This window comes from Pseudorca crassidens, chromosome X (genome assembly GCF_039906515.1).
Source record: "Pseudorca crassidens isolate mPseCra1 chromosome X, mPseCra1.hap1, whole genome shotgun sequence".
Classification (NCBI taxonomy): domain Eukaryota; kingdom Metazoa; phylum Chordata; class Mammalia; order Artiodactyla; family Delphinidae; genus Pseudorca; species Pseudorca crassidens.
Genome location: NC_090317.1, coordinates 16243895 through 16266980, shown reverse-complemented (window position 1 = coordinate 16266980; position 23086 = coordinate 16243895). Strand labels below are relative to the sequence as shown.

Here is a 23086-nt window from a genome sequence, read left to right as displayed (position 1 = left end):
AGCTTCACAAGTTGCGGCAGAGGCATAGAGCCTTTTGCAGCGCATCCTTCCCCAGGCAACCACTGATCTGCTTTTGTGTGAGAGCTGCTTTCTATAAACTGAGATTTGAAAGTTTCTGGATCTTTCTCAATCCAAAGACGAGCTCTAAATCCAGAACGCTGTTTTCTTCTCTATATTTAAGATCAAATAATGTGACAAGGAGATTCCAGGTTTGACTTCTTAGAACCTTTCCCTGGTGGCCTAAAGGCGAGTACTGAAGATTTTGCCTGCAAGTAAACCACAGTCTCTTCATTGAATAGCCTCATTACATACTTGGATTGAAGGGAAATCAGAACCAAGAGAGAAACAATCCTGATAAAACAGAGAAGCAGTATATGTTCTTCTGAAGTAGGTAGGGTGAGATGTCAGATCCCCCAAGGACAGGACAAATAAACTAATTTGAATTTTGCTTCACACTTATTCATAAATTAAAAATGAAAGCATCAGAATAAATGTTTTACACCTGTAGGTCTATACCTCCAGCTAGTGTGTGTATGTAATCATCATTCAGGAATAACCCTATCCCTAGAGCCTTCCAAAAGATTTGAAATGGGTTTCAGAGGGAATTTTCAGTGGATGGAAGGTGTACCATCTTTACACACTTAACGTGCAAAGCCGGCTTTTAACATGCTGAATGTTGCTTTCCCATTGATATATTCAGTTGAATGAATGATTAGGCAATTTAAGGGCTAGAGTGTTGAGACGCACTTTGTCCCTTCCTCACTCACCCCCTCAAAATAATTCCTGTCACCGTCCTTTTATGTCTAGCTGGCTCTCCTTTCCATTGCTGCCACTCTGTCCTGCATCTCGTGTCCATCTGCCACTCCCGATTTCGACTGTTTCTGCCCGTCCCTGCTTTCCTTTCCCAGTTTTCTTCCTCCTCTTTTCTGTCTCCCGATGCTACTTCTCTTACACTGCTCTGCTTTCTCATGACAAAGCTGTTTTTTAAACATCTCCAGACCAAGTCATCAGCAGACTAATTCCAACATGTCAGATGTCATCTTGGAGACTGTTTTTCTTACTTTTTGTTTTGTGGTCCAAGAATTTCTTCAGACTCGTTTTTTTGGGGCCATACTGGAGGTCTGAGAGTTGTGAATGGTTGGTTTTCACATAATCAGAGTTGAATATGTTTGCAGGGCTATGTTATAGTCAGTCTTTGAAACCATGAATCACTGAAAAGAAATGAATGATGTGCATTACAGCGTTCCTGTGAAACTTGCCTTTACAAAGCTACAGCAATTAAAATGGTCTTGAGGTAAGGAGATTTATTGCTCCTCAGAAGGTACTGGAAACGTTTTTTTGGTTTGGTGTTTTTTTGTTTGTTTGTTTTTGGCCACACCACGCGGCTTGTGGGATTTTAGTTCCCCTACCAGGGATCAAACCCAGGCACTGGGCAGTGGAAGTGTGGGAGTCTTAACCACTGGACCGCCAGGGAATTCCCGGAAAGGGTTGGGTTTTTTTGTTTTGTTTCAAAAAACAAAAAACTTCAGCATCTGTCAAAATCTATGGAATGCACAGCAGAAAGAATGAACCCTAATGTAAACTATTGACATTAGTTAATAATAATGTATCAGTGATAGCTCATCAACTAAAAAAAATACAGTAATGCAGGATATTAAAGATAGAGGAAACTGGGAAGGAGGTATTGTGGAGGTATGTGGAAAATACTTTCTGCTCAGTTGTTCTGTAAATCTAAAACTGCTTTTAAGAAATCTATTTTAAATCTATTATTTTTCACTTGGGATTCAGAAAGACAATGAATATATCAGTCACTTTTTATTATTAATTTGTAGATAAAAGCGCAGTGTTTGCTTTTACGTACTAGTAATGTAAGAGAAGTGTCTCTTCGTGAGTGCTGTAACTTGTACTGTGGGTCCCCTGAATAGTGAAAATGTGATTTCCCGGGAGAGCTGCCCAGCGCTGTTCACCACTGTCTGGTTGCACAAGAGTTACTGAGCAGGTTAGTGTGAGCACTGCGTCGGGACTTTGTCTGTCTGCCACCACTGGGGCATCGTGCCATCTTTGTGGTGGAGTGGAGCCCCGGGCTTGACAAATTCCGTGCCCTACAACCCAGTGAGCCCTTTTATGACCCTTGCATTTGTGGTATCACTAGCAACAGTGACAATCGGTGAGCTCATGCCAACGCTTGCAGCCAATATCCAGGTCAGAGTTTGATTGCTTTTGGCCAAAGGCTGTTGCTTGGCTTGTAGTAGCATGGACCTGGGACCAGAACCTCTGGGCAATTACTCAGCATGGCCAGTGTGACAGTAAAGCCATGTGAAAAGATGAGGTCTTTTAAGGTCTTATTGCCAGTGGTTTCTGTATACTGGAACTGGGTGATTCTTTCTTTTTGACCTGGGTGATTCTTACGAGCAACTACAAGTACATGTTGCTTCCTTGAGTTGGCTGTGTAAACAGAACGTTCTCTGTAGGCGTTAGTAGGTGGGGGGGGGGTCAAGCCTGAGAAGGACATTGAGGCTGAGGGAGACAAGCAAACATTAGGATGGTGTTAAAGTCACTGGAAGAGGAAAAATTGAGAAAGCATCAAGAGTTGGAATATAAATGATGGCAGTGAAGGAATCAAGGAATGGATGTCTTGGGGATATGGTTGTTCACGGAATGCGTCCATCAGGTCTGTGATTAGACCCAGAGTCAAAAACTTCATACAGTTAGCTGCGAAAATACTCATGAAGGGGGGAGTTGGTTATAGAGGTCACCTATTTAACTTATTAAATTTTATTGTATATCGGAAGAAAACTTTTAATGTATGGATCTGTTACGTATGCTCATTGTTATACCTGTTATTAGAGAAGGGGAAAGAGGAGACAGAGAGAACCTCTCCCTTGAGCCACAGTCCATGATGGAGGCTGGGGATCCCAGTTTGGCTGCCAAGGTCACGGGTTACTGTGGGCTGGTGGTGAACCAAGTGGTGGCACAGCCGCTGCATTCCTTGTGCTCACGTTCACGACTGACACCAGGTTCTGTGAGCTGACATGATTGTACAGCACTTCCTGTCCATTGTAGAGGCGGCAGAAGTCACCAGAGCATCCTGTGTTTGCCCTGCAGGTGTAGACAGGCCCGGTCAGTCAGGAGGCCGGGCCCAGTCATGCTCCCCTCAGCCAGGCTGCTGGAAATAGCTCGAAGGCCTGCGGAGGTGCAGTGGCGATGGCAGGCAGGGCAGGTGTGTCACACCGTCCTCTTGCCCCCCGTTGCTCACCCAGTCGCCGCTCGCTGCCCTTCGGCTGCTCTTCATCTCCCTTCCCCTCTATCTCCTGTTTACCCTTGATTCAGTTACTTGTGGATTTTCTGTGAAGGAACAAGGAGGCAGGACCTCAGCACCAAAAAGTCAGGGCCCCTTGGCTGAAGCCGTCCAGCCCAGACCTCGCCCACTGCCGGGCTGTTACAGCTGCGTGGGCCTGTTGGGTGTCACATGGAACTTGGGGTACTTGTAAAAGTTTCTGACATATAACTTGAAAGTTGATTTGTGTCACCTTATAAACTTATCGCTCCTTCCACTTTTAAAACCCTATAATTTTCCTTTACATGTGTGTGATTGTCCCTATAGCAGACACTGGCTGCGTGCATGCCGATGTGAAGGATTTATTCTGCGGCTAATTGATGGGAGCAGGGCCGCCCAGTGGCCAGCACGTAAGGAAACAGTTCATAGGGTACCAAAGGCAGCTTCTAGAGTATGAGTCCGAACACTTCCTCAAATGAAAGCAGCAAACGTTTACTGACTGCTTGCTCTGTGTGCTAGATGCTGTGGGGGACGTCAAAAGCAAAAAGGATCTCTTCAAGGAAGGAACATCCATTCTAATTGGGATTAGAGGATGTGGTGGGAAGAGTACTGCGCTGAGAGGGAGGAGGAGGGAGTCGGGAGTGTTGAATCCTGGCCCAAGTTCTACCGATAACCATCTGATCCCTGGGCAAAGTACTTCCCCTCAGTACTTACTTTATAAAAAGGGAATCGGACTGGATAATCCCTAAGACTTTCTATAGATTGGTTCACGAACAAATGGGCTCAAAAGGTAAACAACAGTACAAGGCAGTAATAGGATTCCAGAAGACGGTACCTTCTCCTTTGCCAGATGAAGTATGCAGATGATAGTCACTGTTATGTGTAAATGATATATATATTTATACTGTATAACTATACTAGTTATGACTATAGACCAGTATTTCTCAAAGTAGGGTCCTTGGACCAGCAGCATCAGCATTACCTGGGAGCTCGTTAGAAATGCAGATTCAGGGGCCCCACCCCAGACCTACTGAACCAGAAGCACTGGGAATGCAGCTCAACACTTTGTGTTTTAATAATCCCCGCCCCCCCGGAGGTTGTCACGCCCACTGAACTTTGACTGTGGGCTCTAGGAATTCGGGGCGGCGGTTCTCAAACGTGGCTGCCCATTACATTCCTCTGGGGGAACACGGGGGGCACCGAGACGTTACTAGTTGCTCTGGCTCCCCAGGGGCAGCCAACTTGAGGATCACTGGTGTAGGGACGGTGGCGTGCATCCGAGCGCCTGTTACTCGGTAGGGGTGACAGAGCTCAGAGGCACGGAGTCAGCCAGAACCAGAGCTGAGTGTGGGAGAAGGGGAAAAGTGGGTTCGAGTATGACTGGAAGGCCTTGAATTTCATGCTAGAAATTTGGCCTTCAGATTACAATGGAGGAAAGTTGGGGGGAAAGGGAGTGAGCCGTTCAAGGTGGTACATTCGAAAGGTGATTCTGGCGGTTCTACGAAGACGGGAGTGCGTCCATAGTCGGGAAGTCTGGTGAAGTAGTCTAGGTGTGAAGTAATCATGAACCAAATTGCGAATGTAGAAATGTGATTAGAAGGAAGAAAAAGTAGGAAAGCTCTCTTGCAGGACAGATGGCTAGGATTTGGTGATAGCTGTGGGGTGAAGGCAGGGTTAGAATGAGGCTTTGGCTCAGGAGTTCCTCTCTTCTGGGACAGCCAGTGCTCTCCAGATGCAGCGCTCAGAATGGTCACGTTTTACGCATCTGTACTTATCCTCTGTCCCTCATTGCTTTGATTTTGGAGTTCTAATTTGGGGGGTGTGTATTCCCCAGTGACTTATAGAAAGACACAAATTATAGTCGTCCACAAAGCTACTCATGGTCATCGGGGCCGGGGGGGGGGGCGGAATCCTGTTTCTCTTGATGAAAGAATGCTTGGAGTTGTGGGAAAGTTGTAAACTTGGCAATGACTAATTCAAGCCTATCAGTCAATTAAGTGAATTTTTATTTTATCATTTGTTTTATTTGGGAACCGTTGTAATAGTCACTGAAAGAACATCAATCTCCATATTTTTAAAACAAAACGAAAATACCATTGAACATTAGGGCAAAGGGCAAGAATTTCGAGGTTTTACCTTTTGACTTTAGCAAATGTTTGCTGCTCCATTTTTCTTGCTGGATTTCACCATTTAATTTGCTTTTGGTTTGGGGCTTTTGGGGTTTTTTTTTTTGCATTGTTCCTACTTGTTCCTCATGCCTGATCATTTTAGTTCCCTTTATTCTGTCATTGATGGCTTTTTTATTCCTAAGTATTCTTAATGTTTTAGTTTTTTGTTTGTTTTTCTCCTTTTCTTTAGTCTTATAAAGCTCATTAGCCAGCAGTTATGTAAAGACATACGCAGAAAACACGTACAGTCTGGGTTTTTTTTAACCTTTTGACCCCTTCACCCATTTCCCCACCCCCTGCCTCTGGCAACTGCCAATCTGTTCTCTGTACCGATGAGCTTGTTTTTTGTTTTTAAATTTTTAGATGCTGTGTATAAGAGAGATCATGCAGTATTCGTCTTTCTCTGACTAATTTCCCTTAACATAATGCCCCGGAGGTCCATCCATGTTGTTGCAAATGGCAAGATTTCCTTCTTTTTATGTCTGAGTAGCATTCCATTGCGTAAACATGTACTGCATCTTCTTTATCCATTCATCCATTGATAGGAACGTGGGTTGTTCCATATCATGGCTATCGTAAGTAGTGCTGCAGTGAACATGGGGGTGCAGATATCTCTTTGAGTTAGTTTCTTTGGATAAATACCCAGAAACAGAATTGCTGGATTATATGGTAGTTCTATTTTTTAATTTTCAGAGGAACCTCCATACTGTTCTCCATAGTGACTGCACCAATTAACATTCCCACCAACAGTGTAAGAGGGTTCCTTTTTCTCTACATCCTTGCCAACACTTGTTATTTGTGGTGTTTTGATAATAGCCATTCTGACAGGTGTGAGGTGGTATCTCATCGTGGTTTTGATTTGCATTTCCCTGATGATTAGCGATGTTGAGCATCTTCTCATGTACCTGCTGGCCATGTGTTTGTTCTTTGCGAAAATGTCTATTCAGCTCCACTGCCCATTTTTTAAATTGGATTGTTTATTTTGCCATTGAGTTGTATGAGGTCTTTGTATATTTTGGATACTAGTTCCTGATCAGATACATGATTTGCAAATATTTTTCTCCCATTCCGTAGGTTGCCTTTTCATTTTGTTGATCATTTCCTTTGCTGTGCAGAAGCTTTTTTATTTGATGTGGTCCCACTTGATTATTTTTGTGTTTGTAGCAAAAGTATTCTTCATGTTTTAGTGTGCCAGTTAAAAAGGAACGCGTGTATTTTTATTTCTTATCCCCCCTTTGTGACCACAAATTCTTTAAATTTGCATCCAGAAATGGCCCATTGAAATTTCTCCTTAGAGCTTATTGGGGGCCTGGTGGGCACACTGCTTACCTTTCATCCTTTTGTTAGTTTACAGGTTGTGCCGTATCTGGAAGGAGAGACCTTTTATTACTAGTTGCAAACCTGTAACAGCACATTTGATATTTTAAAGCGTTCCATATATTCCAATGCAATATTTTAAAATGGTCACCACTCTAACTTTGGAAAAGTTGTGCACTTTTTAGTTTTCTGAAGGAACTATAAAAATCTAAGGATGAATCTAGAAGGATCACAACTTGAAATGGGTAGTATATCTAGTAGATACCTTTTAAAAAATATAACCTCTCTTTTCCCAGACTGAGTAAAGATAAAACCTTTCTCTTTGCAAATTTTGAAGAATATTATATCATATAAAATAATAGATGTAGAAACTTGTGTGGAATAAATGGTCTTCCAGACATAGTATAGAGTATATTATACTCAGTCTAAGGACACAGAATTATACTTTATTATATCTCTATAACATAATATCCTCTTGGATTTTGTTTATTAAGTTAATGTGCTGGTAAAGACTCGATGATATTGCAGATCCTGATTATGTTGAAATTATTAAAATGAGGCATCTTTTATCTGAACCATTTATTTATACCAATTAATTATTTTGCCGGATAAGAGCCACTTTATCAGTTCTTCTGTTAAAGGAAAGAAGTCGGTGGCCATCTCGTTTGTATTTCCTGTTGCATGTTATGGCAACATTTCAAGTGTGTTTCTGGATGATGCAAATGCCGATGTCTCTAACGACCATAGCAGCGTAAGCATTTGAATCGAAGCAGGATAAATGAGAAGTCTAAGCGGCTGCTCAGTACCATCACAACTGTACCTAATTAAGAAGATATTTGGGGTTCACTGCTCTTTGGTTTCTTAGGTAGGAGAGAATATTCTGAAGGACATGATTAAGGAATGGTTACCATGACAATCGCATTCAAAGAGTTAGAGGAGACAGTGAATCTGTGGGGCTCATCCATTTTGATTGATTCAACGGGTCTTTTAGATTCATTCAAACAGCTGTTGTCTCTGGATTTTATTTTCCACGTAATTCACCCAATTGATTGGTGATTTGGGGATCATTTAAGCTTGGCTGTCCATAGTGATAGGACTGACAGTGTCTGTGACCAAAATACCGTTGTTAAACCTGAAGGAGAATGATTGTGTGTGTTAAATGTCACTAGAACACAGCTTCTGGCTTCTGGAATAACATAAATGGTTTGTCTAATTTCACTTATTAATTCTGTCAGGGTGGGATAAGATTAACGTGATTTATTTTAAAGCATGACTGACCCCAAAGTGTTTGGGTTTTATTTTGGATTACTTTGCTGTCATCACATTTTACCCAGTGTGTTTGGCTGCTGTTCTGTTTTTACTCTTTGACTTGCGCAATATCATCAACGCAATTTGTGTTATGTCTGGTCGGAGCCACAGTTACACACTGCAGATTGAAAAGTGTACTCTACGGCTCTGAGTGCCTTTATCCCCAACTCAGTGTTAAGCGGGACACAGTAACGTGAACTGGACGTAGAAATGCTGTTACAATCTTGCTGTACGTTTTCATCTCTCTTTGTGGGCTAGTTCCTGATGGTCAAACTCTGAACTGTGCAACTCAAGACTCCTCTGGCAGGGGCCCAAGTTGGACCCCCATGCGAGAGCTCTGCCTGCTCAGCCTTTGGGCCTTTCTCTCTTCTGCCCTCTAGAGGCCATCAGGGAATATGACATTCAAGGACTTCCTCTGCGAGGGAGAGCCGGCATCTTGGTGCGGTTACTAGATGCCAAGTTCTCTGGCCTCCCCCGGCCCCATCAAAGCCTGAATTTGCAGAGGTAGGGAGCAGACAGAGAGAAGGAAGGGAAGGTACTGGCCGGGTTGGGGTCTCAGGGAGGAAGCTCTTCTGGTTCTTTAGAGAACGGGATTCCTTCAAGTAGAGCCCAGCATGTATCAAATCCATCTCTAGGAAAAATTGGTTCTGGAAGGGTGAGTAAAATGGACTAGTATAATAAGGCTGGAGTGTGATGGATTCAGGTTCAAAGTTTAAGTCGGGTTCGATCTAAGTAGGGGTATATTTGGGGCCAGGTATCTGAGGCAGCATATGAAATGGTTATCCAATTTTGATAACCTTTTCACTCTGCGCCTGCTGGAATAGTAGTGTTAATTATATATCTGATATTCGGTGAGTACCTTGTATGCGTGAGGCCTTGTTAAGTGCTTTATATGCACTGCCCTGTTGCCACCTTACAGCCTCTCTGTGAGGTCAGCTAACATGAGGTTCGCAGAGGTTGTACAGTTAATATGAGGCGGGGCCAGTATGTGAACCCAGGCAGCCTGACTCTGGCGCCCTTGCTATGAACAGCTGCGCCATGCTGCATTCTCCCCGCAGCTGCATGAAAGGGTGTGGCACCTTCTAGAAACTGAGTTCTGTGTGAGTGGGGTGTGGGTGGTGGGAGAAGAGACTTAGCCAAGGCTTTTGTGTGTACATACCGTGCTGAGTCCCGGGAGATAGAAGAGAAAGCAGGGATTTCTGTCCCTGTCACCAAGAAACTTAAAGTCCTGTAAGACAAATGAGGTATAATATAAAACCAATGCTGCATTATTCATATGATAGAATAAGAAAATATTATCTCTACTTAAGTATAGGTGGGAAGGGGACTAGAAGGTATTCTATTGGAGTCAGTCACTTTCAAGCATTTGCTTTTGAAAGTTAGCTCTTTGTCGCTGGCACAAATTTGCCTTCCTCTGGGCTTTTTTTTTTTTTTTTTGCTGTACGCGGGCCTCTCACTGTTGTGGCCTCTCCCGTTGCGGAGCACAGGCTCCGGACGCGCAGGCTCAGCGGCCATGGCTCACGGGCCCAGCCGCTCCGCGGCATGTGGGATCTTCCCAGACCGGGGCACGAACCCGCGTCCCCTGCATTGGCAGGCGGACTCTCAACCACTGCGCCACCAGGGAAGCCCCTTCTGGGCTTTTGATCTGGCGGACAAGACCCCTGTCCCTATAGTCAGCGGACTTGTCCATTTCAAGTTTGGAAGAGTTGTCTTCAACCGTGACAGTTGTCATTAAGGTCTCTAAACAGATGAACCCATTAGCCTATTGAACTAACTGGACCAGGTACTTATTTTCCCATTAACAGTAAAAAAAAGAAAAAATCTCTCACCGTTGCTTGTTCGATGATTGGCCTGGAACCGGTTGGTTGGGGCGCGGGGGGCAGTCATGAGCCTGGTTATAATCCTTGGTTTATGTTTGCCTTATTTCATTGGGTGGATGCTTCTTGAGCGCCTCCTGTGTTCCAGGCACTGTTCTGGGTGTGGGAATAGAGCAGTGAACAGAGGAGACGGGGCTGGGGGGGGCCTCCTCTCTGGGAGCTGTCTTTTCCTCAGATTTCATTTGCTCGTGTACATTTTACAGTTCATATAAAAGTGCCTTTGGTGTGAGTTTCAGGATTTCACACGTTGGGGATGATACAGTGATCACACTGCCTTTCTCCTTAGCCCCAGCCAGTCCTTTCTGAATGATGGGGGGTGGCTAAGGTGGTGATGCCAGCGTGCCCGTGGGGAGGCCTCGCGGGTGCGAAGAGGGCAGCGTGTCAGGGTATACCGTCTTTGTGTCGTGATGGGAAAAGCACAGGGCACACCTGTTTCCTAGGCATGCCTACCAGCCTGCGTCCTAATCCTGTTGTTGGTTGGAGATCACTTCAGTGGTCGCAAGGCACCTCATCTCCATGGCAACACCTCTAAATATTCCTCTGGTGACTTGTGCTCTACATTCTGTCTGGATCTGAGCCCTCCTGTGGCAAAATATTCTAGAGCTGTTAAAACAGGGGGGAAAAAAAGGCTCAACTAATAAATCTATTCTAAACGACTGAGTCATTTGTTTTGATTACCCGGGTGATTGCCAAATGTTAATTTAAAACTGAAATAGGCCATGAGCTCACTCCGCTAACAATGCTGAGTGTTTGAGCTAATACAGCTTGATAATGAGGGGGCCAGATCCACTGCCGGTGCGAATGTTATATGATAAACAGACATTTGGGGAAATATGCAGAGCATCTTGGCAGTTTTCCTTTAGCTCTAAGGGTTGTAAATACAAAGCAGAACGTGTTACCGTGAGCCATGTCAAAGGAAGTTGATTTTTGGTTTTGTTTTTTAGGAATTTCTAACTTTTCTTCTGAAAAGGTAACTTGACCTCTTGATTCTCATTGTTTCCTAACTTAGGTACGTCGGAGGTTGTTGTCAGCTGCGTCCCGCCCTCACTGAATACATCCCGTTCTGCACACATCCAGTGTGAGGTAAGTTTTCCGAGTCGCCACACATTCTTAACACTGATCTCCACCTCCTGGTGTGTGGTGTTAGGCTCAACGTTGTACAGAGATCTCTGTCTGTACCGTAGCCTCGAAGGGGGTTTGTTTTAATTGAGCTGAGCGACATCACCGCTTACCCTAGATACTGGGTCTCTGGGGAATGCCTTTTCAAGGGCAGACACATCTCATTTGCTTTTCATTTGGGGGCATGGAACGTGAGTGTGGCAAGCACAGCAGGATGGTCAGAGGCCTGCTTGAGGGTGTAGCTCTGCTCGTGCTGCCGCATGAACAGTAGGGAGCAGGAAAGCCGCATGGAGCAGACCCTGGGCCGGAGCCCCGCAAGGCTGGGCCGCCCGGCCAGCTGTCAGGACTCTTCCGCCTGGGGTGAGCCGAGCCGACCTGTGGAGCTGCCACTGCAGAACCTGGTGATTTGGAGTGTTTCCATGGAACCACATTACCGTGGGCCGCCAGATCTTTCTCTCGCTAGGACTGAAGTTCTAAGTGCAGCCGCGTGGGTGTGAGCAGTGGGGTGCGCCAGGCCTTCCATTTAACATGCCCTGGATAGGCATCCTCCGTCCTCTTCCTTTCGCCTCGGCGGCTTCTGGACACTCTGTGACGGTGCCGGCTTACTCATTTCTCTCTCTTGAGAGATGGGGGACGTTCACCTTTGGATGTGGAAAGGAAGGGAGTCTGCAAGACGGTTCCTCCAGGCACAGTGTAAGGGGCCACGGTCTTTCTGCTTTCCTGGGCCCCAGTCTCCTTGTGTTTATAAGAGAGGTGGTGACATTCGCTGCACCGGACCACTCAGGATTTCCACTTGCATCCATCGAAAGGTTGCTGCGTTTTTGCCTTCCCCTCCACCCTGCCCCATTCCATGCTCAGTCCCACATTCAATGTACGGCCTTTTATTTCAGTTAGGGTTGTTGCTTCCTAGGTGGTGAGAGTTGCCTTTCTTACATCTACTTGATGCAGGATTCTCCAGAGATTTTAAAATATATATGCAAGTATATTATATTAAACCCTAAATACGACTATAAAATATAAACCCTAAAGAGTGAAAAAGTAGGACAGCTTTTTAGAAGTGTTTAATCTGAATTTGATCAATTTCATCCATTACGATGGTCGCTGGCAGTCGTTCCCAGGGCCTGGGGCTTTAAACTGGCCCTGTGACAAAAGCTGCGGCAGTTTCTCTCAGCTGTCAGCCTCAGTCGGCTCTTCCATCTTCAGATTTAAGCCCTGGCATTACTATCATCCACAGCCTTCACCTAAAAGGGTTGTTTTCAAACTTTTTTTTAAATGATAAAAGCCTGTCTTCAAATAAAAACATGAGGTCTAAAACCCCAGCCGAGAATACCCAACCAGAACTGCCTGGGCTCAAGTAGGAGGCTGCGACCCTTCTCCTCCAAGGAGCCCTAGGGCAGTTGAAAAGCAGTACCCTGTTTAAGGAGCAGAGGTTTTCACTCTGTGCCCTTTCACAGCTCTTACTTTTATTTTTCCACAGCAAGAGAGACTAGATTGTTGAAGGCCATACACAGATGAGTTAAAAACATCCTCCCGTCAACTGAGTGGGAAATGCTGGCCAGGTGAACCTTGGCCGTTCGCGTGCATTGTATGCCCTTAGTAATTCCACAGCAGTCTGCAGCCTTGACAAACTCTTGTCAGTAAAAAAAACTTTAATAGAAACTATGTGTACAAGACTGTATTCCTAAAATGGAACATTTTAATTTGAAGTCCTTTGAACACATATTTGAAGTGGTTTTGTGATATTAAGAATACCTCAGTGACATCTTTAATTTGACCAAAACTTAGCATCTTTGGGTTTTCTTTTAGAGCCGTGAGTTTCTCAAGTGAGTTAATGAAATAGAATCCATTAAATTCTGTTTCACCGTGACAGAAATCTATGGGATTGATGTAACACAGTTCAACAGTCACGATGCAGTGGTATCTTATGATCTTTCTTCATTTCTTTTATTCATTCATTCGTTCAGCCCTACTGTGGACTAGGCCAGGAACGTAGGAGTGAGCAAAACAAAAAGAATGTGACACATTTTCGTCTGATATTCTTCAAGTATAGGACATCCCTGGATTACTTTCCTTTTGCAGAAGAGGAAACTGAAAATTGATTTTCCTATTTAAATTAAATTGCCCGGTATTGAGTAGACCAGTATGGGTTCAGGCGTACAAAGCAAAGTCCCTGTCTCCAGTCTGCCCCTTGAGCCACCTCCGTGTAAGCATGTGCAAATAATAAAGGATGCCTTAATTCCTGGAGATGCAGCTGTGCCTGGGACCCAAATGCCCCCCAAATGAAAACAGATGTAAACTGTATATTTCACACTCTAGATTTTTAAAGTTTATTTGGAAAAATTGGACAGTTTAGGAGAATGGACTCTGCAGTTTCCACATGAGGATATATATTTTTTAATGGTAATGTGTCCCGTTTTATGTTCAGTACAGCATTTATCACAGGTAAACTTGATAATTCAGGGACTTGAAATTGTCCCATTTGGCTGCCCTTTAGGTATGGAATTACTTGGAACAAAAACTTGAACACAACATAATTCTTAATGCATACTTGAGCTGGGTACTCTACGTATTTGTTTTTGTAGTAGAGACGATATTGTTAATGAGCATTTATTTCACATCTAGGAAATATTTGTATCATTGACATAAGGTCACTTTCATGATTGATTTGGCAGTTTTTAATATTCACAAAACAAAATTTTTAAAAGCAGTAGTCGTAGTTATTTGATTTGTACCATTGATCTTTTTTTTTTTTTAACTTGGTTGACTTTTTTTTCCCCTAACATCTTTATTGGAGTATAATTGCTTTACAATGTTGTGTGAGTTGCTGCTGTATAACAAAGTGAATCATCCCCATATCCCCTCCCTCTTGCGTCTCCCTCCCACCCTCCCTATCCCACCCCTCTAGGTGGTCACAAAGCACGAGCTGATCTCCCTGTGCTGTGGGGCTGCTTCCCACTAGCTGTCTATTTGACATTTGATAGCGCATGTATGTCAGTGCCATGTACCATCGATCTTGACGTGACCTCTCTTCTTGGTGCACAGATGGGTCACACAGGCTTAAAGAGTTTGGAAACCGTCCATCTGGAGCCAAGGTCTGAAACTGCTGGGCTGGATCTGGCACGCAGAGGGGGTTCCTTCAAGATTTTCAGTGAATTGCCAAGCATTTAGAAATTGAGAGATTTCACATTTTTTTAAAAATACAGATTTTCATCTTCTCTTGAGATATCGGAAGATCTGACAGCATGGAGCCTGCATTCCTGTTGGGCAACGCTGGGCTGAGGCCGATAGCCGCTGGATCTTTAGATAGAGCATGAACTCTGAAACTTGCCACGGCCGCCAGCGCTGTGTTATCTCCTTGACACTAAGGACAAGGGTCAGGTGCCATTATCTGAATGTCTTACTCATTTGTAAGACCTGCTTGGCTCTTACGTGCATGTGACTTTTCAATCCCAGGGCTGGGTGAAATTGCGACTGCAAAGTTAGAGCCATCCTTCCTTTCAGAACCTCAGCATGTGAATTTTCAGGTGCACGATATGCTGGGTGATGTTCATTTGAAGGGGGTACCTTCAAAGGGTTGAGGGTAGACATCTGAGGGGAGGGATACCTTCTGATGGTGCCTGATTCGGAGCAGGGGCGTCAGCAGAGCTGGGGGGAATCCCGTGGTCTACGTCAGTGCTTTTCAGCCTTTAACATGTAGATTCCGGTGCAGCAGGTCTGGGGCAGGCCTGAGGTTCTGCAGTTCCAACAAGCAGCTGCTCATACTGTGGCTACTCTGAGGACTCGCCTCTTTGAGTGGCGAAGGGGACTCTACCCTAAAGCAGTCCTAAGAAAGAGCAGTCATGCAGTGGTGGTTCTAAATATCTCTTCCTTGGGCCTGAGAAAGAGAAGGAGATCTTAACCAGGCTCTTTGGGGTTGAATCTTCATTAACAAACCTGGATTCACTTCTGGTTGCAGCAGGATAATTTTTTTTAGTTAATTATTTTTAATACAACATAGCCTGTGTAAAAGAGAAGAAGTCCAACTTTTACTTTAAATCTTGTTTTAAATTAAGTGCTTCTGATAAAAAAGCTAGATATGTTAAAGGTCAAGAATCATGAAGTAGGAATTAGAGCTTTAAATTGTATAATTATAGGAGAATATATTTATGAGAGACTCCTAGAAACTTATTTAAATAAGACCACAGAAAATAGGATAATAATCAAATCCATGGAAGTATGATAACCTTGTAACTATAAAATGATACAAGTCAGGGGAATTCCCTGGTGGTCCAGTGGTTAGGACTCCACACTCTCACTGCTGTGGCCCCAGGTTCAATCCCTGGTCGGGGAACTAAGATCCCGTAAGCCACGCGGTGCAGCCGAAAAAAAAAAATGAAAGCGGTCAGAAAGGAAAAGATCAATGGAATCAAATATATAAAAATGTGCCGAGAGAGTAGATCTTAAGTATTCTCACTACACATACACAAAATGGTAACTGTGAGGTAATGGCTGTGTTAACTTGATTGCAGTAATTATTTCACAGTGTGTGCATATGTCAGGCCATCACATTGTATACCTTAAATATGTACAATTGTTGCAATTATACTTCAGTAGAGCTGGGGGAAAAGTACTGAAAAGGAAAACACAGAACAAAAGGAGATGCTCCGTAACTGTTGGCTGAGTGAATTCTCCAGTAGGTGGACGGGTAAAAGACATTCATGTTCTATCACAGAGTAAATGAATGCCTGAAAAAATGTTCAGCCTCACTGGTATGCAAAGATGAGCATATTCAGACAGCAGTGAGGTACATTTTCCATCTGTTAAGTCAACAAACACAAAAAGAAAGCCCAGTGCTAATATGGTTACCTTGGAACCAGTAAACACTTACTCATTGCTGGTAACATTGTAAGTTGGTAAAAAGCTTTTTGAAACATTATTTGGCAGTATATGGCAAAAGTCACAAAGATTGGTACCCCTTGATCCAGTAATCCTATCTGGGGAAGTGTTCGAAGAAACAAGCTGTTCTAAGAAAAGAAAAAAGCTGTGTGTTATGGATATTCCTCACAGTGTTATTTGTAAGGACAAAAAATGAGAATTTAAGCATCCAACGTTAGAGAAGTGGTTCATTTATTCAACAGATAGTTTTGGTTAAGTAACTATGATATCTCTGTGAAGTAGAATTCCATGAATTTGTTCAAAATTAAAATTCTGATGCCTGCAGAGCAGTATGAAAGAATCCGTATAATACAGCCTTACTAAAAAATGCAGGATGCGAAATGGTACATGTGCTCTGATTATTACCTTGTGAAGGGATGTGTACGAACGGACAAGAACTAGAAGGCACCTGGACAAATGTAAGTAGCGCTCTGAGCTTTCGTTCGCGTTGTTGTCCTATTGTTTGTACATTTTGGCGGTTGAGAGTCTTCAGCTTTGACCTCCTTACATCAACGCCACATCACAAACAGTGATGTTTCCACTGATCACACAGGAGGTGCTTGGTAAATAGCTGTGAAACATGATGAGGACTCCTGCTCAGGGCCTAAGCGCTGGGTTCCAGTGGTATTCTTCCTTCTGGATTGCTTTGTTCCACCATCCCGAGCCCCCCTTTTGCCTCCTGCGGTCGGTGGAGAGGCATCTTGGCGTCCCACGTGACAAAGTGTAAATGTCTGTCTCGGAGCTTCTCATTGACGTGCAGCAGGGCTGGGGCCCGGACCTTCGCGTGCCCGGGTTCCACGTTTGCTGCAGTAGAGCCTCGGTGGAGCCGCGAGGAAGGGCAACACCCGTTTCAGCTTCTGGTTTCCTTCAGCGAAGCAGCAAACCTCCACCTCAGTGTCCTGAGCCTTCTCCCAGCGCCCCCTCCCCTCCAGTTGTGTTCCCCATCTCCCTGCTCTCAGTATACTTTTCTCCTTTAATTAGGTCAGTTACTTCATGTCTGTTTTTCTTTTTTGACATGGTTTCCTCTGGCTGTAGCGCCACATATTTTCCCCATTTGTCATTGCCTCTGCAGCTTCGTGTTGCAATCGTTTTTCAAGTGGAACAGAGAGCACACTGCTGAGGGGGGCAGCTCTTGACTCTTTGCCTGCCCTTTGCCTGCATGAGTGTTCCTGTTTCTTTTGGGCCTAGTTCTGTTTGGTTTTGTAGTCTTCATCGTCAGTTATGTTTGGACTGAAAGATACTTAAGTAAAAATAACGGTAAGTCAGAGAGATGTCTGGCAAAGGCGCGGCACATTTGCTAAGGTTGCTGGTTTATTTATCTCCCCTGTCTCTATGGTGACTAAATCCGGGGCTGGGATTTAATGGACTTAATTTTGACCTCTTGTATGTCTCCTGACTTTCCCAGCCTCTGATATAGAAGGAATTCACTTTCACTATAGGAGAGAAATTGCCTCACTTAGAGAAAGGGTCCTAACTGGACTCTGGAAAAGGGGTATCTCCAGAGTCTTCGATCCTTCTGCTGTCTTTGATCCGAGTTCACGTAGCACTTGTAGAGAAAGTGGAGAAGTCTTCTAGATAAATACGCGCACGCGCACACACACGCACGTTACCGGTGGCTCCAGTACGGTTCCCAAATGACCACGTGCTCTGCCACAAAGGGAGAAATGCATTCCTAATTGTACTCACATGGTGTCAGATCATCCGTTCCAAAGGACTAGTGGCATATGTTATGGACAACAGCCTTCAGGGGACTCTTTGAGTGGCCCTCACTTGCTTCCAGACACACCACCCGTCAGCCTTCCTGGCCAACCCTGGTCCTCTTCGTGAACGGTGTTTTCAACACCAAGTGCTCTCTGTCGATGGACCATAACTCAACCTGCCCCCTTTGGATAAGAGGAGCATCAGAATGGGTATGCCCCTTCTGTAGAGCCAGAAACTTTCTTGCTTTAAATAAAATATGTACACTTGAATTATGTGAGGCCATTGCCTGGTTCTGTGCTAGCCCAATTCCTGGAGTTTTAATATTCACGTAGTTGGCTGCTGTCAGCAAGCCACCTGAATGAATAGTCTTTCAAGTCCTTTAAAGTGATCTCTGGGTGTTTTGTTAATCCTACTATAAGCAGTCTTTTAAGTTACTTGACTTTTTTTTTTTTTTTAACTGTTAAGGAAATTGAGGTTCCCCAGGTCTCACATTGAAGAAAATATAGGTATCAATAATATTTCCCAGGGTCATGTCTTTATTGTTTGTTAATGTGGGTGAACTTTCAGTGAGAACTTTTTATAAGAGAATCTTTTCTAAGAATATTAAATCAATGGGAACATTGGTTGGATATTCCATTTGTTTTTATTTTTAAAAAGTATCTCCTTTATCCATTACAGGATTCTACGTCTCCATGCATAGAAATGTTCGAACCATGTATCAGAGTTCAAGCGTATTAAACTGTGCCCGTGGAAGTCCACAGTAAAGGTTAGGTTCGACTAGGATTCGCACGGAAGAAGTCAGGTTTGGACATTGGAATTCAGATCTAGTGTTCTGTCCATACCTAATTGATGTGAAATGAAGACATGGATCTCTGACCTCTAAGGTAGCTGGAGTCAAACCATCTTGAACTTGAGTTGGTTCAAATGATCCTTTAAGACTTTTTCTCCTCTTCCATATGATGCTTTAAGACTCACAAGGACACTCCAGTTTTAGGAAGTTTAATAACGTACCCCAAATCGAGTCAGAGTGCTTTATTTAATGCTAGCGTATACTGTGTTAGTTTACTCATGGATAATTTATCTATTTGCAAGTCCTTTCATCCTCTCTAGGAACAAATTCACATGTGTGAATTTTCTTTAAAACCAAAACAAAGGAGTTAGTAAATGATTAATAAGGATGGTACAAAGACTGAGACAAGAGAAGCAACTTAAGTGCCCTTACATTCTTATTCCTCGATAAAATATTAGAGTTCAGGTCTGTCATCAAGTTCAGTTCCAGTCCAATAGGAACTTGTGAATACTTAATGTTTTTATTAAGATTTTGTAACATCATAAGACTCAATGGATATGGAAGTTGTTTGAAGATTTTCTCCATCATCAACTCTTCTATTAATAGTACAGAGACTTGAGAAGCCAACAACAGATGCTCACTTGTGAAAGAGATCCATACTTGCGAGACGAATGTTGGATACTCATAAAATTCTGGGGTTGAAACCTTGCTCATGTGCCTTATAACTGCGAACTTAGAAAATTTATGAGATTAGGGCCATAGCTAAATCATATACATTTTATTATGGTCAGTACGATAAGCATAGCTCAGGTCAGAGCTTTTAGAGAAATCAAAACGTTAAGGCCCAAAGCTGTTAACAGTGCTCGAGGAAGAGCAGCAAGCATGTTTATTCCCATCACTGTCGTTGTCATCATTACCATCGTATCAACCTTGTGTGTTGAAAGCCTAGTGTGGAGAACTGTGCTAATAATAGTTATAATTTATTTCCTCATCTCTTTAATTCTTAATATTTCCGTTTTGTTTAAACAGCTCTAGGGATCGAATCAATTTAAATTTTAAAAGGAGAAAGTATATAAAAATGTACTTGGAATAGTAGCCTCATTCTCCTGTCCTGTCAACCAGATAAGCTTCCCCCTCTGTATGACATCTCTCACTGAAGGGTCTCCGTTTACCGGATGAACAGTTAGTTTCTGTAACAGTTCTTCACCGAGGTAGGAAAGCAGTGGTCCTTAGGTAGTTTGGTGAGAATTTGTGGCCTTCGCGGGTCTGTGGACACCTCTTAAACCGTGTGATACGTGTGTGTGGTATGACCATTTTTATACCTTCTTCAGGGCTATGAATTAATAATTTACTTAAGATATTCCAAGTGTTTCTTTCCCAGAACCAGTGGAGTTTTTTTCTGTGGATTCTGGTGACGGGTTTGTGTACGTGGTTCTCAGTGTACGTGCCTAGGGGATTCATAATCCATAGCGTCTTTTGCTCACTAAAGTGGTTCAAGTGCTCACTAATTGGAGAGGCTGAGTTCCACCCTTGGCACTGGGCTCACGTGATGGATTTGAACCTGAAAGCAGTACAACGTATTCTGTTATTTGTAGCCTGTCCTTTATGTTCCCAGCTGTGTCCTCTGTATCGTCAGTCCTTGTAGACTTTACATAGGATCTTGACCCGGCTCCTTTGGTCCTCTCCTGTGCGCTCTTTTCTATTACTAGGACAATCTAAGGCGCAAATTGAGTCAAGGATTTGGTTGGGGTTACTGCCCTAAATAGTGCTCTCTTTCCCCAGGAAGCTCCTTGGGAGCAAGAATTACTCATGATTTCTCTGGTGTCCTCCAAGTCATTTAGGATTTATGCCAGAGGCATTTACTGGAGATACAGTTAATTAAATGAAAGGCATTTTATAAATTACAAACCACAGCATTACCGTGGTATTACATAGGACGATCTCAGGATCTTTGTCTGACTTCCTGTTCCTCTGATATCAGTATTCCTGACATGGTTGGAGCATATGCTTGAATAGGACAGTCCCTCCTACCTAATCCCTTATAGCATAGCATCACATTTTTCCAGCACTTGGTTATGAAGTTTTTCAGACAGACAGAAAAGTTGAAGTTATACAGTGAACGCTCCTCGCCCACCACTCCGATCCTATAGGTAAACGTTTTGCTAAATTCGCTTCACTACGTACCCCTCCGTCCGTTGGTCCCTCTTCGTTTCTTGGCTGCATTTCAGAGCAGCCTGCGGGCATCCGTACACTTTACCCCTAAACACTGCAGCATGCGTATCACTGTGTGGTTGCGGTTTTGACATTCTTAGCCCTGCTGTCAGATTTGCTAAGATTCTGACATTTATTTCGCTGGTGGCTAGGAAAAGATGGTAAGTTGAATGTGAAGTAAGCTCCATTTTCAGACCCGGGGGAGTTTTTGTTTCTAACTCCCAGCAAGTGAGCAAACACTTTGTATCACTGCCCCTTTTCTCCCACTTTACACGGTCACATTATTTGTACTGTGGAAATTTGAAAGGCCAGTCTAGGACATAAAGTTGAGAGTCTGGTTTATATGAGTAAAAGCGGAGAATTGGGGTTGAGGATAGCGGGGCAGGAAGTTACCCGCGTGATACCGCTTACTTATACAAGGTCTCGAGAGGGTTTAGTGGCTGTTTATATCCTCCAAGGGTGGTAGATTTAATAAACACTAACAGTACAAATAGAGGGTCCTTCTAACCTATTGGTTATATTCCGTGGAAGCCTAGAACTCATAGAAATGTTTCAGAGGTTTCACCAACATTTAAAACTCTAACGTGAATTAGATTTCTTTAGAAGTGTATCGAGCTATTTAGAAAGCACTGCTAAAAAACAACAGACAAGACTCAACTGTGTTTTGTAGTAAATTTTAACATACTGGAGAACACTTACTGAATGACTTTAAAATAAGTAAAGGTTATTCATGTCAGCTTAAAATAAAATTTTGAATAACACGTGTCATTCATCAAAGTCAGGATAATATTTCTGTTGTGGGAATAAAGACAAAAGGTCTTCAGTGAGACCATTACACTAAAGCCATGGTGTTAGGGCATCGGCCTGCAAAAGCTGGAGTTACATTTTGGTTTCCAGTTACAGTGAGCACTTATCCATCTGTTATATTTAGATTTTTTTTTCTAGTACCTTTAGGAATCTGGAAACAGACAAGTATATGCTTTCAACTTGAAACCACCATAAAAGGGGAGAGGTAGTGAAGAGGCCGGAGGCTGGCTCCAGTGTCATCCCTCTGATGGGGCTGTGTGAATGGATTAGGGAACCTTTCGAAAGGTCTCCCTCTTGGCCCATAGCTCAAAGCGCTCAACACAAGTCTGAAAATGCATGGGTGCAATAGCACGGTTCGTTATGAGATTTTCAGGGCTTCTTTGATTACGCCCGCAAAGCCCTACAATGGCTCTGGCAGATTTCTTTCACTTGGAGGCCACCGTTCTCACTTTGGTCCCTTTGTTCTGGGCGGTACCACATTCTGTGCCTGTATCTAGGCCAGTACCTGCTTGTTTGTAGCTGCAGTTGATTTTTAAAATGTTTGCTTCTCTGTATTTTATTTTCTCCTAACATTTTATTATGAAGATTTTCAAAGTTGAAATGATGTTGCAGTGAACACCTGTATCCCCAGCATCTGGAGTCGTCTCCCATTAGCATTTTACTCATCAATGCATATGATTTGGGGATGCATTTCAAAGTAAATGTGGCAGATTGCACCAGTCAAATAAGTTCATATATTTTACACACTTTGAGTCTGGCTTTTCGAACGTTGTACAAATGTGCCTAAATTGGCATCGAGTCCTGTGAAAGAAGCTGTCAAATAAATGCCCCCTTTTCACTGGGAAACAATTCAGGAGCCTTTCTTAAAAGTCACAGATTTTCTGGGGGACTTCCCTGGCGGTCCGGTGGTTAAGACTCCACGCATTCACTGCAGGGGGGCACGAGTTCGATCCTTGGTCAGGGAACTAAGATCCCCGCATGCTGGAGCACGGCCCAAAAAAAAAAGTCGCAGAGTTTCTGGAATTCTGGCATGGAGTTGGAAAAGAATACTGGCTTATTTTGAAATCTGAACTTTTTCGTGACTCAGACGTTGCTGACCTCTTGATAGAGAACGGGGATTGTACTTGTAAATTTTGTTTTCATCCTTGAGACAGGAGCCAGATAACTTCCAGTTCTTGTAGAGAGGCAGGATCATCGTTTAAAGTGTTACAAAATACATGGTGTTGGTCACTCCAACAAAACCTGTTATATTTGGAAAACGGGGGAGCAGTTAACTAAGGACTGAATTTGGTCTATGCTGGATCCCATCCCAAACCCTGGTGTCAAGGTGTTAAGTGCAAATTATTAAAAAAAAACACTCTTGTCACAATTGGAACCGTGAGACCGTGCTGGAGGTGAGAGATTTTAGTGTGTGGCTTTTATCCCCTTTATGCGGAAAGGACTCCCTCCATCCTTGCAAAGCTGCGTCGTTGTTCCCTTTACTCTCAATCCCCAGAACCTTGTCTAAACAGTCTCCCTTGGCCCCGGGGTGGGGGGGGGGGCTGGATGGGTGTATTTCCTTCTGGAAGTCTTCCCTCACACTCCTGAGTTAGCTGGC

General features: G+C 43.5%; 1 protein-coding gene and 1 non-coding gene across 2 annotated transcripts in view; both read left to right on the top strand.

Moving 5' to 3' along the window:
* The window catches only part of FHL1 (four and a half LIM domains 1), a 60989-nt gene that overhangs the window by 12493 nt on the left and 25410 nt on the right, over nt 1-23086 (top strand). Inside the window, exon 2 of the mRNA XM_067724100.1 lies at nt 10957-11030. The gene's annotated coding sequence lies outside the window, so the exon portion shown is untranslated. The remainder of the gene's footprint in view (nt 1-10956; nt 11031-23086) is intronic.
* Nucleotides 15324-15396, top strand: TRNAE-CUC (transfer RNA glutamic acid (anticodon CUC)). The gene has a single exon. It is a non-coding gene; the product is annotated as a tRNA-Glu (tRNA).